The following is a 17,898-nucleotide window of genomic DNA, read 5'->3' as shown; positions in this document are numbered from 1 at the left end:
GATATGTTTCAAATACATGTAACTGCATATGAATTGTTGATGGAGTCATTACTGGGCACATTGTGGGTGCTGCAAAGAGCACTTTTGGCTAACATCAAAGACTGAAACAATACTAATTTCATGAACTTTGATCATACTTTGACTTATGAATGGGGTCCATTCCTGTTATGGTATTAGAAACCCAAAAGACTTGTAGAAAAAAAAAAAAAACAAAGTCAAACATAACTGGACAGAAAATATGATGTTGCTGAAATTCCCATAACCTGAACAAGTCAAACCTTTGTATGCAAAAATAAATTGTTTCAGTTGAACTTGTTATTAAAATCATTCATGGCCATTTTCCCAATTATGATTTGTCATCAGATTTCTTGCTTGTAATTTCATTATTGCTTATGGATCCAGACAGGTTGTAGTTGCCTACTGTTTGTATTTCTTCTCCATGAAGAATACATTTATTGATTTTGCAAGTTGTTAGTGCATTTTCTTCTTCATGGTAAGGTATAGATAAGTTCAATACTATGCTGTTTACTCTTCAGAAGCAGAAGTTTCAGATTGTTTTCACTTTCATCCAGTAAGTTGGCACCATCACCACAGAGAAACTTGTTGACAAGTTTTCTCCATTATTGATTCTGACCCATTCTTTTCTCTTTGTACTGTTCAAACTGTTGTTTTTCACTTTTGCAAAGACATAATATCAGCTGTTCAGGTATACCCATGCAACTTAAAATAACCCAAAGTTTTTCAAGATTTACATAGTCTAAGGGCATGTTATAATCAGTGAAATGTATATAGATATCCTTTTAATATGCATTTGTCTTTTTTCAAGATCCATGTCACATTTGCAATGATATCTTTTGTTCCTCACACTTTCCCGAATCCTGCTTGCACTTAGAATCTCCACTGAATTGTTTTGACAATAATTTTGCTGGCATATGGGATTAGTGTGGTTGCAAAAATAATGTCCACAATCATTTGAATCACCTTTGTTTTCAAGGTTACTGTCACTTGGTCAGCCGTGATGCTGTTCTTCAAATTTCCTGCTAGAGTCTTGTAGGGTTTGTAACAATGACTTCAGTGCACTGCAACACTTTAGCAGGAATACTATCAATACTCAGTGCTATGTCCTTTGGGGAAGCTTTAATCCTGCTTCTCCTTTCATCACCGCTATCTCTTGATCGTAAGGTACCACATGGCTATCTCTTGATCATAAGGCACCACAAGAAAGCCTTGTTTATTCCTTTATTTACAGTATCATGACTAGTCTTTCCACATGTTACTAATCTTTTTCAGCATCATTCAGTGTGAATCCTTCAGCATCTTTTCATATTCTAGTTCAAGCCTGGAATTAGCTCTTATAATTTTAAGAAAGTCAGTCTTGGTCCTTCTCAGATTTGTTATTCTATTTCCTTGCAGGCATCATTGTACTACTTTTCATTGTCTCGTTATGGATTGGAAAACTCAGCCAAGTTCCACAACTGCATGTCTTTCTCCTATGGCTTTACCATCTCCATGTTTCTGAGTAATATTCAAGGACTCATTAATCACCTATTTAACCGTTTTTACTTTTTCCTTGTTTCACAGGAACTTCTCACTTTCTAGAACTACAGCTTTCTTGATGTCTTTTGCAGAATATATCACTCAAAAGAATGAGGCATTACCATATAGATCAGGCAAGTGTTACTTTTATTCTTGTATATATTGTGGATTAATCAAAAACACAAGACACCTTTTTTAACTATATAATTTTACAACATTTTCAGCCAGACTATTGAATCCAATTTCATTATAAAATACATCTTACAAGACAAATTATGTTAAACTCAATTGTCTAATACTATTATTACTTTGAAAAAAACAACTAAGCATTATAATTTTTGCAGCTTACCTAAGTAACAAATGTGTTATTGTATATTATACAATGACTGGAAATTAACATTCAAAAATGAGCATGCAAATTGGTCAGCCCAACCAGTGTGCCCTTTATAAATTGAGCATACACAAACAGGAACAGTCCAGCTGCTAATGTATCATTGAGTGGCTGCACTTTCCTATCAGCATTTGCAAAAGAAATAGCTGCAACACTTCAGTCAAGAAATAATCTTATACATGGAGAAGGTGTTCATAAGGTACTAAGTCACCTGCTATATTCTGCATACAAGAAACATCAAGTAAGTACAAAAAAAAAAAAAAGAAATCAGAAATTCAGAAATGTACTTGATTTTTCTTGTACACAGAACACCATGGTTGGCACAGTAGCTAACGAACATCTTCCCCATCTGCAAGAATTCAGTGCAGACAGATAATCTTTGATTCGTTGCCAACCACTATAAAACACCAGGGAGACAGCAATTACTTCACAATAAAGTAATCGGACCCCAAAACACATCAAATACATAAAAGAAAGAGATGACAAACTTCTGGTATTTCACACAAAAACAATCAATCTTCTTCGTTTGGGGATACTATTACATTATTCTCAATTTACTGCTGTTTCACACTGGTAGTAGATGGATTGAAGCATACCAGTTTGTTTACCAATATGTACAATAATTTAAAATATATAAAAAAGAATTAAGAAATAAATTGATCTACTTAAACAGTGCAAACTAATTAATATCCCAAAAGAAGCATGATGATTGTTTAGGATACGCTGAATAAATGGGTCTATATTAAAATAGCGAAACCTCACTTATGCAAATACGTAAACGCCGACACATAAATAGCGAACCGTGAAAACACCGAGCGTCTTGAAGCGCAAAATTTAAATATCGAATTGCCATAGTTAGCCCTTATCCGGTATAGCTCCCTAATGTAAATGTGCAATAGTTATGAACCTTAGGGTTAGGCTGCGGGTTAAGGTAAGTGCATACATAGTAATACATGCAACCTTTACTTTAGGGTTAGAAGTAGGGTTATGTTAAGTGTATGTATAGTAATATAGTTGTGTAGCTGAATGTATACATAAATTATACTTTTCCCGTAGTTGGGTGTTGTTTGTTTATAGTTAGATACATTTGTGAGTAGTGAAAGTTTGATTAGGATATGGGATATATAGGTGAAGTGTAGATATGGGAAGTGTGGATTATTTATTTTGTTTGGGTAGGTAGTACGTAGCGGGCAGTGGGGTTGGCCAACTATGGCTATTCGATATTTCGAATTTTGCGCTTCAGGACATTCAGTGTTTTCATGATTTGCTATTTATGTGTGGGCGTTTAGGTATTCGTGTAAGTGAGGTTTCAGTATTTTAATATAGACCCGAATAAATACTTAAAAAAAAAGAAAAGTATAACACATACAATATAAAACAAAACTATAAACAGTAAACTTGAACTAAAAGTCTGGAACTATTTTTTTCTCAGAAAAAGTGGAAGCATACAAAATAAAACAAACAGAAACCTAAATAAAAACTACAAAAACACAACACAAAACTAACACCATTGTACAATAGCAATAACGCATGACTGGGTGTGGTTAATGCTGATTTACCCACTGTTGGCCTTGTTTGTTTATTCTGGCTTCTCCCTCATAACCAAACCACACCAATCATGGGTAAATCCATTATTACCCACACCCAGCCATGGATTATTTCTATATCATATTCTGTTATTGTGTTCTTTTGATTAACTTACACTGTATTTTAACTCCCTTGTTCTTTGTAATAGTTATCTATACTATACTGTACTGAACTTGAAAATGGTCCCGATGGATCAGTATCCTACTCCAGTTAAAAACTGAAACAAAAATAAGTAAATAAATAAATAAGTAAGGGATGTTTCCCTTGTGTCTATAACACTGTTGCATATATTCTTGTATTTTTTTTAATCTTTTTACTTACATTTTGTTTACCACATTAACTCTACTCGGCCAATAGCTCTTTTAAGGGTTGACCTGAGGTGGTATTTTTACTGACTAGGGGAAATTTGAACAGGGCACATTGCTTAGTGTGAAGTTTTCAAAATTCATCTTTAGCTGACTTATCACTTCATCCAAAACATGACCTTAATTTATTCCCAGGTTTCTTTTTCAGCTTCACACTCCAGTCAGGTTAAAAACATCTCGTGCTATCTTACTCTCAAGACCTGAATTAAGCCTGTTATTTCTTACAGTTTTTCTCTGAATAACAGCACAGTTCACCATGTGTGCTGCATTTGATACATTGAAAGAAGCAATTGTACTGTCCACATGAAAACTCCCCACTCCTAAAGATTGTGCCAGTTATAGACCAGTCTCTCCTGTATTCTACACCTGTTTTATCTAAAGTGCTAAAAGGCTTGTTTAAAATATAGAGACTAGATTATGTCTAAATTACTGCTTTTTGAATACTGAACTACATGGCTTTAGCCCAGGACTCTGTGCTCATTGCACTTCTTGTTGTTATTGACAGAATACCTAATAACAAAGATAAACTTGCAGGTTCCCTTTTTGTTTATTTAAACTGAGCTTTTGACACTAAAGACTACCAGCTACTATATCATATATGACCATAAAAGGCTTTGAGGAAGAGCCATTGCAGTAGCTTGCAACTCTTTACCAAAAAAAAAAAAATGAAAAAACTAAGGTAAAACCCTTGTAAAATCCTCCAAAGCTAGTTACGAAAATAAAATTGCGAAAGATTCCAAAGACAACCACAAGACATTCTATAACTATGTCAAGAATCTAAATGGCAATGCTAAGATCTGCTCTGAGCAACAACAGAATGGCATGAAGTATACTGATCCCAAGGATATTGCCAATATCTTGGCAAATCGATTCAGTGCCAACTTCACCCCCTCTCACCCCCTAAGCGGCCCAGCTCAATACCGGAAGATTGCCAGATTTTGTTAATAATGGCCACAGAGGTAAAAAAAGCACTCTCCAAAGCTAAGAATACAGCATCCATGGGACAGATGACATGCTGGGCTGTGTACTACATGAACTACAAAATGAACTGGGACCTCACCTAAGTGTCATGTTTAATCATACCCTCACCTCAGGCTTCATGCCCACTGAGTGGTGCACAGCTACAGCTATCCCACTCCACAAGGGGGGGATCCATCTTAGATCCTGGGAACTACCACCTTATCAGTCTGACGAGCCTGATCTGCAAGGCCATGGAACGTATTATTATGGAACTTATAAACAAAGATATTGGCAACCTTCAAACATTGGACCCCACCTAGTTTGGGTTCGTGAAGGGCTGATCTTGTCTCCTAAACCTGATTGACAAATCAGTCTCCAGAGCTGTGGATGAGGGTAAGGCAGTCCACACAGCCTATCTGGACCTTGCCAAGGCCTTTGACACCATCCCCCACTCTGGAATCATAGATAAACTTACTAAGCTGGGCATTAATCCCTATGCCACTCGATGGGTTGCCAACTGGCTTACTAACAGAACCCACACTGTAAAAGTAGCTGACTCCAAATCCAGCTCCAGACAAGTGACAAGTGGAGTACCTCAGGGTTCAGTCCTGGGACCACTCTTGTTTGGCATCTACTTCTCTGAAGTACAGGCCAACACTAAGGGACTCTGGCTAACAAAGTCCGTAGATGACTGCAAATGGGGAGCCATTATTGAATCCCCAAATGATGTGGATACTCTACAAAAGCACCTTACAGAAACAGATGCTTGGTGCTCGAGACATGGGCTCAAGCTCAATGCCAAGAAATGTAGAGTTATCCCCTTTGGGAAAAACATGTACCCGTGAATTACCACATAGGTGGCAGTACACAAAACAATGAAAGTGTGATAAGAGACTTAGGGACACAGGTGGACAGTGGTCTCACCTTCAATAACCACATTGCAACAACAGTCAGGAAATCCTTCTATGTGGCACACCTCATCACTAAGGGCTTTTCATCCAGAAAAAGGAGGTCATTGTCTCACTGTACTCATACCTCATTAGACCCATTATAGAATACTATGCCCCATTTGGTATGTACCTCTCAAGACATCTACAACAACTGGAAAGGCTGCAGAAATACCTCACTAAAAGAATCACAGGCCTAAAGCAGATGCCCTATGCTGATCACCTTAAAAAACTCCAGCTATACTCTGTCACATATCGTCTACTCAGAGGCGATCTCTGCTTAACATACAAGGTCATGTCAAACACAGAAGTGTTGGACATTCTACACTTAAAGATATCCCAATCCCTCAGAGACACACGCTCCAGAGATCTAAACCTTGTCATGACAATAAACAAAACATGCTGGAGGGATAGGTTCCTGACCCAGAGACGCCCCAGACTCTGGACTAAACTGCCAATGCCTGTCAAGCAAAGCGCCTCTTTGGCCCTCTTCAAATGGAACCTTGATGATTGGATGGGAGATAGGGAATTCACCCTGGGGATCATGTCAGTTGCCCTGCTAGACAGGGGTCCAGGGAAGTAATTAGCATCGGAAGAAATAGCCAGGGGAGTTGTTATGGCTAGGCTTGTATTGGCTCTAGGGACGATAGCCTAGTACCAACCTATGAACTTGGCAACATGGTTAATGGTTTAGCAGGGAAAGACTTCATTATTTTTTTATTTTATTTCATTGGATGGCCTGATTTTTGGAAAAGACAACACAATATTTATAATAAAGACTCTTTGTTCTATACTCATTTCCAGTACTACTAAGCTAAATGTAGAACTATATGAAAAGGAACATTGTTGATCCTTCTGAATATGTGACTGAGGCAGGTATGTGCCTTGCATTAAGCAACATTCTCTCCCGGATTTACTAATCTTCCATGCAGTACTAGTGTAGTCTTGCATGGAAGTGGCCGCTTAGGAGCAGGATGGCAGCGTGCCATGCATATTAATGAAGGCACGCTGCCCGACCTCCTAGGCATACAAGGAGTGTGTACGAATTCAGGGGGCGTGTCTGAGAGCAGAGCACTCAGAATAAACATGCCCTGCAAAGTAGAACAGCTGAAAGTGGAAATAAACGAGCGAGGCCACTCATAGGTGTTCGCATATCCCCACCAAGAGTCCCCCATGTGTACAACAGCAACAAGACATAAAGATGAAAAGAAGAACCCCCCGTATCATTGTCTAAAGCTCTGAGGACAGCTAACCATAGGTGCACAGGTGGCCAATCGCTCAGCCACGGTGAAAGTATCCCAAAAGGCTGAAGAGGATAACAAGGACGATATATGCAAATGAAACATGTTAGCAATAGTGTAGTGGGCAGAGCATTCGCCTAACGAGCAGACATTCCCAGTTCGAGTCCCAGCGCAGCACAGTCTATTTTACATGGCAAAGCATGGTATAAGCAATATTTGTAATGCAAAACCCACTAAATAGCATAATTTTTATGAACAGGAGTACTGCAGGAAATGCACACGTGAAGAGTCAGTATCATAATGAATAAGCCAGCAGTAAGCAGGCGTAAGCACAGACAAGCAGTAGTAAGCATAAGCAAGCACTAGTAAGTGTGTGCAAGTGCGTTTGCGTGGGGCTAAGCACTGCCGACACAGATTAAGCAAAGGATAAGCTAACTGGGTGTAAGACACTGTGAACGGAAGTCAGCAGTGCTTAACACTGCGCAAACCCGCTTACAACTGCTTGAAATTGCCTTAAGCACACCGTATCCAATGGCCGGTGTTCTGCCCAGCAACAAAACAAAGGCCGGGAACCCAGGACCATGCACACCATACACAAAATGATTTACTACTAAGCCATGCCAGATATACAGAAATCATCTGTTGTCAGAAACATAACCCCAGCCCAGTCATGCAGCAGTACAGAGAATGTATACCTACAGCTAGATGGGCATGTGTGTGCAAATATATGACTATCTAAACGGATACAACATATTTATAGATGTAGTCACATATATATACATATATATAAATATCCAGAGATATATACACACACACACACACACATATATATATATATATATATATATATATATATATATATATATATATATATATACAAATATAGGAACAGATATACATGCAAATGCCGACAACTACACATATATATGTCAACATCTATATGTCCACATATATACATTGAGTGACATATATGTATGCAGATATATGTCTCCATAGGTATATACGGACATAGTTAGAAATGTAAGCAAATATATACCCACAGAGGTATATATGGCCAGACATCTGTAGATACCAATGATAGATGAAAAGAAACATATATGTCCACATGCACCATTAATGGGCCTGAGAGGCCCCAAGCAATGTACGTCACGTACTAATTTGTATACCCCCTGCCCAGCCAAACACATCCGCCCTGCAATACACTACAGAGGTCATTGTATTGTATGTCTGTCATTGAACTAGGGAATTAAATTAGCCCCCTGTTATGTTTCACATGTTGATATCACATACCCCTCTCTCCCACCCACTAGGCGGTCTGAGCAGTACAGGCCCATCCAACCCAGGCCATCCCCAACCCATATACGCATAACTCACAGTTCTGCTTCCCCCCACCCGCAGCACACACAGCCACCATCCCTACCCTGGTTACTGGCCCATAGCTACCACACCACCACAAATTGCCACTCCACCCCCCTCGAGACCCATCCCGTATGATGTCGACCGAAGTATCCTAGTTGTGGCACACGCCATAGTCCATGCACATAGCCAGGGGTACCTGTGTAACCCTGGGTGTAGACGAAGGTTGAATACCCAATGTTTGGGTTGTCCTGCATGGGACAAATGTATTCCTGATACTAACAATAGATTTCACATGTGACTCTGTGTATACTAACGGATTTAGTTGTAGGTATCACAAAGCATATGTGGCACACAAGGTTGGCCGGTATGCACACAAAACACAGTATCCAGCAATACCAGTCAACATTACAGGATATATAGCTAAATATGTAGAGGTATGTTGCTGTATTCTGGGCTATGGTGTAGTTCCTGTGTTGTCCATTACCTTACTTGGATAGAAGGAAGTTTCTTTGCTCACCAGTGGGAGTGGGGAGCCTTGAGCAGCCTACCTGTCCTTGGGGGAAGTGACCTCAGCACAAGAAGCTGTAGTAATTGGTTGTTTGGGACCATTTCCAGCTCTTTTGTAGTTCACTGTTTAAAATCCACCTCTGGGCGTTTTTTCTGGCTATACTGCTCAGACAAGCTCCACGGGTTTACAGAGTGGTCCTAGCAGCAGGGTACTCTGAAAAGTGACTACCTTCTGGATTTAAGTATCTTTGCTTTTTTTCACTTGAAATAGCTTCTGTAGCTTACCTTGAACTAGCCTGAACTGTTTTTAACTGATTGCTGCATTATTTTAAAATCTGCACTTAAAGTTACATTTTAGTCGAATTTGATCGAAAGTTTGCTTGTTTGTTTGTTTAATTTAACTGTGGAGGCTGCCCACTAAAGTGTGCTAGCCTGTGTAACTAATTTATCACTGTTTCTGCATTTTCTGTGTGTTTCTACCAAAAAAAAAAAAAAACAAAAAAATAATCCTTGTTTTCCCGCCTTCCTCGACTAGTTTAGACCAGTTTACAGGCATTGCTGTATTCTGGGCTGTGGTGTAGTTCCTGTGTTGTCCATTACCTTACTTGGATAGAAGGAAGTTTCTTTGCTCACCAGTGGGAGTGGGGAGCCTTGAGCAGCCTACCTGTCCTTGGGGGAAGTGACCTCAGCACAAGAAGCTGTAGTTTGTTTGGGACCATTTCCAGCTCTTTTGTAGTTCACTGTTTAAAATCCACATTTGCACGGCTTTGCGCAGTCGTACACATAGCACAGCGCTGGTTAAACAAGGTTAAACTTTTTCTGGCTCCGCCAAGTCTGTTCTTCAAATTTTCCCTTAAGGAAGCTCTACACTTAGTATAACCAGACTACTCACTTTATTATAAGCCTAGCACTTGTTCTCAATACTTCTCTACTAAGTAAGCACTCTCGTACTAAGTAAGGCACTGCATCTACTTACCATCCCTGTGAATACCCACTTCCCTTAAAGGTATCCCACTCCCTTATACTGTTCTAGCATGTCGAGTGGTAGATTACTGGTGTCGTCTCCAGTTCAGCTGGTCAATCTGGGCATCTTGAGACAATGCTACAATTGTCTCATGTACACAGACAACCCTCTCCTCCTCCCAACAAACACAAATACATGTGAGAGATGCAACTATATAGCCAAACTGGAGGCTGAACTCTCTCAACTCAGGGCTGGCATGACCAGACAGGAGGAGATGGGAACCACACACACAACAATCCCAGTCCCACATAGACCTACCACAACTGCAAACCAAACTCATAAAAACACAAAGACATACTGAGGCTCTAATAAAAACTTACCAAAACAACAGAGGCTCCCAAAGCAGACATCCAAAAATCCACCACCTCAAAACAAAACACATGCAACACATACTTCAATAAATCAGTGTGTCGACCAATCGCAGCCCTTAAGGCCAAACACCTTGCCTGATACACTAGTAATAGGTGACTCCATAGTCAGACACACTGATGTCCCACTGACCAGGCTGAACAAGGAGAAGGTGACTGTGAGCTGTCTATCGGGAGCTAGGATACGCCACATAACACACGCACTCAGGTCACTCCAAAGCAAGTTCAAATATGACTCTGTCATTATCCATGCTGGTGTGAATGACCTGAGACGTACCTCCCTGGACTACATGAAAAGAGACATAGAGGAGCTCTCCGATTATGTAGCCCAGGCTGGTATGACCCTGACCCTGAGCAGCATCTTGCCCTCACCAAGAATGATACCACAATACAAAGACAAGATGATCAGCTTTAACAATTGGCTCAAGTACTGGTGTCATTCTAAGGGGATCCAATGTCTGTCTGCCTGGGATGATATGTTGGACAAGCCACGCTGCTTCGCAAGGGATGGCTTACACCTGTCACCACTGGGCTTCCGGATATTGGCTAAGGCTCTTGCCACCTCCATAGTGCCTTTTTTAGGCAAGGCTCAAAAGACAAACCCACCTCCTTAGAAAACAAAAATGGAAAAAAACTAAGGGTAATGCTGCTCAATGCCAGAAGTCTAAATCTCAAGATGCAGGCACTTGATGCACTCCTCAGCATGGAGAACATCGACGTCTGTGCAGTAACTGAAACCTGGTTCAAGGCTCCTGAGAGCACCCCAGTGCTACCAGGCTATACCTCGTATCATGCTTTTCAGCCCCAAAACCCGGGCTGAACCACAAAGGGAGGGGGAGTGTCCATATTCATAAAGGACACCCACACCTCCAGGTTAGTAGCAACACATGAAGCATCAGAGACCATACAGGTGCAACTAACCATAGGCAAAACTGCTATACAACTGGTAGCATGTTACAGACCACCCTCCCAATCTCAAGAACCCCACTCAGCCTTCCTGAAGACATTGGAGGATATGAATGTATCACAAAATACCATCATACTGGGAGACTTCAACTACCCAAACATAGATTGGGTACATTATTCTAGCCCTAATACCCTAGCCCAAAGGTTCCTGGAATTCATAAATTCAAATGCACTGGAACAACTAGTCACTTCTCCCACTAGGGGAGATAATATACTAGACCTGACCATCACAAACATGGGGACAAAATGCTCCACACTGGAAGTATACCCCTCACTAGTGAGATCTGACCACAAACTAATCACCCTGGATATACATATCCCACCTCCACCCCCAGCACAAAAGACCACAGTGAAAAACTTCTCAAAAGCAGACTTCACTCTTCTTAAGACTGAGATGGTATCCTTTAAGCCCACTGTGCCAGTGGATACCACATCCCACAATGTCGAATCCTTCACAAATGCTTTCTATGGACATCTCCAAGAATGCATGGATCATGCAACCCCAAACAAATCCAAGTCCCTCTCCACAAAATGTAAGCATCCTGTCTGGTGGACCTCAGCCATAAACAAATTGTATAACAAAAGAAGGAAGCTACTGCATGTCAGAGCGAAATCCCATGAAGGGAAGACATCTCTGATCAACATTAGCAGAAAACTACGTTCTCCCATAAAAACATACAAGGCAAACTTTGAGAGAAAAATCGCTAAGGACACTAAAGATAACCACAAAGCCTTCTTCAGCTATGTTAGAAACCTGGTGGAAACCCTCAGATATGCTCAGAGTTGGTTCACAACAACAAAAAATACACTGAACCCACAGATATTGCTAACATTCTGGCTGACAGGTTCAGTGCAAATTTCTCGCCTCCTTCACCCCCAAAAGAAGAAATACTTATCCCAACTGAATGTAATCTCCCTGTCATCTCAGATGTCCAAGTGAGAACCGCCCTAAACAAAGCAAAAAACACAGCATCAATGGGACCTGGCGGTATCCCGGGTGCGTGTTACGTGAACTCCAAGAGGAGCTAAACCCACACATAAAAATGTTATTTAACCTTAGCCTTACTTCGGGATATGTACCTGAACACTGGCGCAGCAACAGTGGTCCCACTCCACAAGGGGGGTGCCTCTACAGACCCTGGAAACTACCGCCCCATAAGCTTGACTAGCCTGGTCTGCAAAGCTATGGAAATAATCATTATGGAACTCATAAACGGAGACATAGGGGACCTACAGATGTTTGACCCCACCCAGTTCGGCTTTGTAAAGGGCAGATCCTGCCTTTTAAACCTGGTTGACTTTTTCGAAACAGTCACTAGAGCCATTGATGAGGGCAAAGCAGTCCATACAGCATACCTGGACTTGGCTAAGGCCTTTGACACAATACCCCACTCAGGCATCATAGATAAGCTAAACAGCTTAAAAGTAAACCCTTATGTCACTAGATGGGTTGCAAACTGGCTAAAGGACAGAACCCATAAAGTTATCACTGGAGCAATGTCAGACTCAAAGCCAGTCACAAGTGGTGTCCCACAGGGATCTGTCCTGGGACCCCTCTTGTTCGGCATTTATTTCTCAGATGTTAAAGCAAACATGGGAGGGCTGTGGCTGACAAAGTTTGCAGATGACTGCAAACTAGGTGCCATAGTCGATACACCAGCAGATACACACATCCTACAAAAAGGCCTCACTGAAGCGGACAACTGGTGCCGTAGTCACGGCCTTAAACTAAATGCCAAAAAATGTATAGTCATCCCTTTTGGAAAAAACAAAGTACCCACAAATTATCACATAGACAGCAACCCACTGAGTACGGAAAAAGTAATCAGAGACCTAGGGACCCAAGTAGACAGCGACCTCTCATTTGACACCCACGTTGCCAAAGTGGTTAGAAAAACATTCTACCTTGCACACCTCATCATGAAGGGTTTCACATCCAGATCCAAGGATGTCATTGTACCCTATAGTCCTCCCTCATCAGACCCATGATTGAGTACAATGCCCCATTTTGTATGTACCTCACCCGGCACTTGCAACAGCTGTAGAGACCACAAAAGTACCTCACCAAAAGGATCAAGGGTCTCCAACATATGTCTTATTCTGCCAGACTAAAGAAACTTCAGCTCTATTCAGTAGTATACTGCCTGCTCAGAGGTGATCTCTGCCTGACGTACAAGGCCATGTCCAATCAGGATCTGATGGACATGCTCCACCTCAAAAATCCAAATCCATCAGGACCACGAGAGCTAAAGACTTAAACCTCGGCACAAGTATGAATAGGACATGCTGGAGGGATAGATTCATAACCCAGAGGCTTCCCATGCTTTGGAACAGGATCCCAGTTCATATTAGGCAGAGCCCCTCACTGACTCTCTTCAAGAGAAATCTTGATGAGTGGATGGGAGATCGTAAGTTTACCCCAGGGGTCACATCTGTGTCACTGCTAGACAGGGGCACAGTATACTAATTCTATTATACAAGGGGACCTTCACTGTGTCACTACTAGACAGAGGCAAAGTATTCTAGATTTATTGTACATTTTTGTACCATTTCATGGGGTGGCAAAAGCCACATCACTATGGCTAGGCTTACAAATGCCCCAGGGCAGATAGCCTAGTAATATACTATGAAACTATGAAACTATGTGTGTTTGTATATATACCTATAAGTAAATAGATATATACCTCCCCCTCTCTGTAGTACAAATGTATACATACATAGACAGACATATATATATAAATACCCACATATAGATATATACATATGCAGACACCCAGACATCTATATATATATATATATATATATATATATATATATATATATATATATATATATATATATATATATATATATATATATATGTATATATATATATATATATATATATATATGTATGCATACATATACATATATATATATATATATATATATATATATATATATATATATATATATATATATATATATATATATATATATATATATATATATATATATATATATATATATATATATATATATATATGTATATATATATATATATATATATATATCTAGGATATGATACAGCAGTTAAGAATTACATATGTTCACAGGCCATGCCAATGGGGGTGAGGGGCCCAATCAACAAACGTGTAGCACGTAGCATCAACCCCGCCCCCAGCTAGACAGGTGAAACATACAGACACACAATAAAAGTAAACAAACCACTGCTTCCCAGACTACAGGCAGGATACTACCAGTGGGAGAGACCCACCAAGTCTAATCTTGAAACAAAGACAAGAATGTTCCTTGTGGAACAACCCAAAAATTCTATGGGTATTCAGGTTTCCAGGCATTACACAGATGTCCTATGGCAGGGCACGCATGTACTTGGACTACAAGGTTGGGGAAGCCTGATGATCCATGGGGCGAAACAACATGAGTGATGGGTCCTGAGAAGTGGGGAGTGGGCAGTGTGTACTGGTGTGGCCAGACCCGACCTGCACCCGGAGTAAGGAAGAGTGCCGAAGAGGAGGTGCGAGTGGGAAACTATGGGTATGTAATTATGGGCCTAGGCATGCAGGTGTTGGCTGGAGGAGTTCTACGTGGACCGCCCCAGGAATGTAAGCAATAGTGCGCATTGGGCAGACCCGACATCTAAAGAGCAGCCACACCTGGTACAAGTCCCACAGCAGCAATGTCTAGTTTACAGGGCAAAGGGAGGAATAACCAGATGTGTTGCTGCAAACCCATTTTAATGACACCAAAGAACACATGGTCACAACACCCCACTGTAGGCATGTAAGCCGAACTAATTGGCATCACAAGGTATTATTGCTGTCCTCACCCCCACCCAGGGATGTGAGTGTCCAGACCTTCCCCCAAATACAGGGTATATACACAGCTATCACTGAAGAAATGGCCAGCTGTGGACCTTCCTGTCAGCCGTCCTGCACATCCTTGGACATGTCCCTTACTATCAGCCCCTCTGTGAGGCCCAATAACACCCCTTACCTATCAACCCCTGTTTCATTCCTAGTAATGTTCACAGTCATAAGTAGGTCACACCCTCCACACAACTATATTGGCAGAATCGCAGCTGTCCCAGACGACATATGTAAATAATACATGAAGGGAAAACTCAAGCACACTTGGATCACCACCTGCTCACCACCTGGCGAAGTCCACCACACCCCAACTAACACTCCATAGCCCTACATCAACTACTGACACTGACACTTCCTGTTCTGCCTCGCATACATATCCCACCACCCTGCAAACCTGCACTACTGCTCCCCACCAATCAGTCGAATGGCCTACTATTCAGTTAAATTGTCCCCCTCACCACCTACCCGCCTACACCTCCACTATTCACATCTACTCTACAACACAGGTATGGCATAACTAAACCTAACCCGAATACCTGAGTGTAGCCTAACCAGAACTGCTAAACTGGAATCCCACTTCACCTTACACCGACCTTCGTGAACAGTCATACCTGACATGTACACCTGACTTAAGCATGTATAATACCGACATGTTCATGAAGTAGCATGGGGGTATGCGGCAGCAAGCGGGAGTACGCCAGTTTGGGTGGTAGTAAGCAATGCCCACACTGGTTAAGCAATGTGGAGGCCAACCCAGTGTAAGATGCAGTAACCGGTGGTCAGCAAGTCTGAGCCTCATGCACACCAGTGCATACCCGCCTGCACTTCCCCCACAGTGCCTTAGGCACACTGTAGCCAACAGCCCTTGTCATGGCCAGTAACAACAATAATCAGCACTCCCAGGTTCCCACCCCCCCACCCAGCACACTATAGTCCAAGTGAGTTACCACAAAGGCAGCTGCTGTTATCACAAACATATCATCCGGCACAGTCAGTCAACCGTATAGGACATGTATGCAAGTATGTACATTAATACCAGAAAACATGTACACAGTGCTCAATCACAGTATTCCGAGCAGTCTGTGAGTATTAATGAACAGTGCCCGTCCACACATACTGTGAGGACAGTAGTCTTGTATAATACTGTAGAGAGGAATGGAAAATGGGGCATGCCGTGGGGGCATGTTTCATCCATGGAAGCAGGAGATGAGGCAGGTCTTGAGTGTGAGCAAACCGCTGCTTCTCAAACTCCTGGCAGGATGCTACCAGTGGGTGAAACAGCGTAGACCAGCAAAGTCTACTTGTGACACAATAGGTCCATCCCTGGCAAGACAGACCAGACTTTGTGGGTCACAATAATGTTTTCACCAGTATCGGAGGATGATCAATGGAAGGCTCGAACGTACGTGGACTAAACAAATGAAGAGCCTGCAGAAGGTTGCATTGAGACAGTAAAATGGAGGAGTACTGAGATGTGCAGAGAGGGAAATGTGTGGAGGTGTGGTATGGCAGGGCTAGCAACTGGAGAATGGATGGATGCTGTGTACGTGGAGCTCGGGGGCCTGGGAAAGGAAGCATCGGTATGACATTAAGGTAGAAATATGCAAATTAAGCAGAACTGCAATAGTGTAGTAGACAGAACATCCACCTAATGTGCATGCATTCCCGGTTCGAGTCCCACTACAGCACATTCTATTTTCCATGTGAAATCAGTATATCAACATCATATTTTGCTGTATAACCTACTAAATGACATTTACACTTGAGCAGGAGTACTGCATTACACATAGACCCACTCACTATTCAAAGGATATGAGACGATACACAGGTATGTATACACAGACAACCTTTAATGGTGTATTTTACAATAATGTATGCCATTACTTACAGCACATAGATCTGGACTTATTTAATCAATGAGGAATGCAAGGCCCACACAAAAAAGAAGATGCAGACAGTGCAGATATATAACATACTATGCTGTCCAGGCCAAGCCCATCAATTCGTACAACTGTAGACAAAGGATTTGCTGTAAAGATAGGTAACAATAAACAATAACAGATGTAGTTCAGCAGCTGCCAGTTACACCCTGTAGTCAAGGCCTAGGGGGGACATTAATTACCTGTGATAATGTCTAGGTATCTGTCACATGTATGGATCCTGACCAACAAATGTCGTGGGAGTCCACGATATGACTGGGATAATAGCAGGAATGCTAGCAGTAAATAATGTTAGGCCAGTACTGAACAACCCCTAACTGCGTCATAGCAGGACAAAGCCAGGCATATATGTGGAGGTCAGAGGCAGGAACACAGGGCCATACTCATAGTATTGCTGTTGCACACCCTGCAAATTGCTGGTGTTACAGGATTCATTGCAAGATACCCTTATGCAGGAATAACACATTAGAAACACAACTGGAAGTAGCCATGTACTGATAGAATACAACAGACAGATTGCCGGGGATATATCTAGGACAAGACCTGTGTGGTGCACAGGCAAAAGCAAACAGACAATCCACTGACCATCATGTGGATAGGCCCACTGTTGAGAGTTATCCAAATAGACTGTATTCCATCCTAAACTACTATGTACATGCAAACACTGCAAGACCAGCAATATACAATGCACATAACAACACTACTCACTCTGTCTGTAGGTCTGGAACTTCTTAAGACTGTGTAGTTGACCTGAGTCAGCAAGCCCCTCTGTAATAGTTACTGCAACCTGCCGTCTGTAACACTGCTGCTCACATACAGGAAGGATGCCCTCCATACT

Source organism: Protopterus annectens, chromosome 3.part1 (genome assembly GCF_019279795.1).
Source record: "Protopterus annectens isolate FY-2018-M chromosome 3.part1, PAN1.0, whole genome shotgun sequence".
NCBI classification, from domain to species: Eukaryota; Metazoa; Chordata; order Ceratodontiformes; family Protopteridae; genus Protopterus; species Protopterus annectens.
This window is presented reverse-complemented; position numbering follows the sequence as displayed.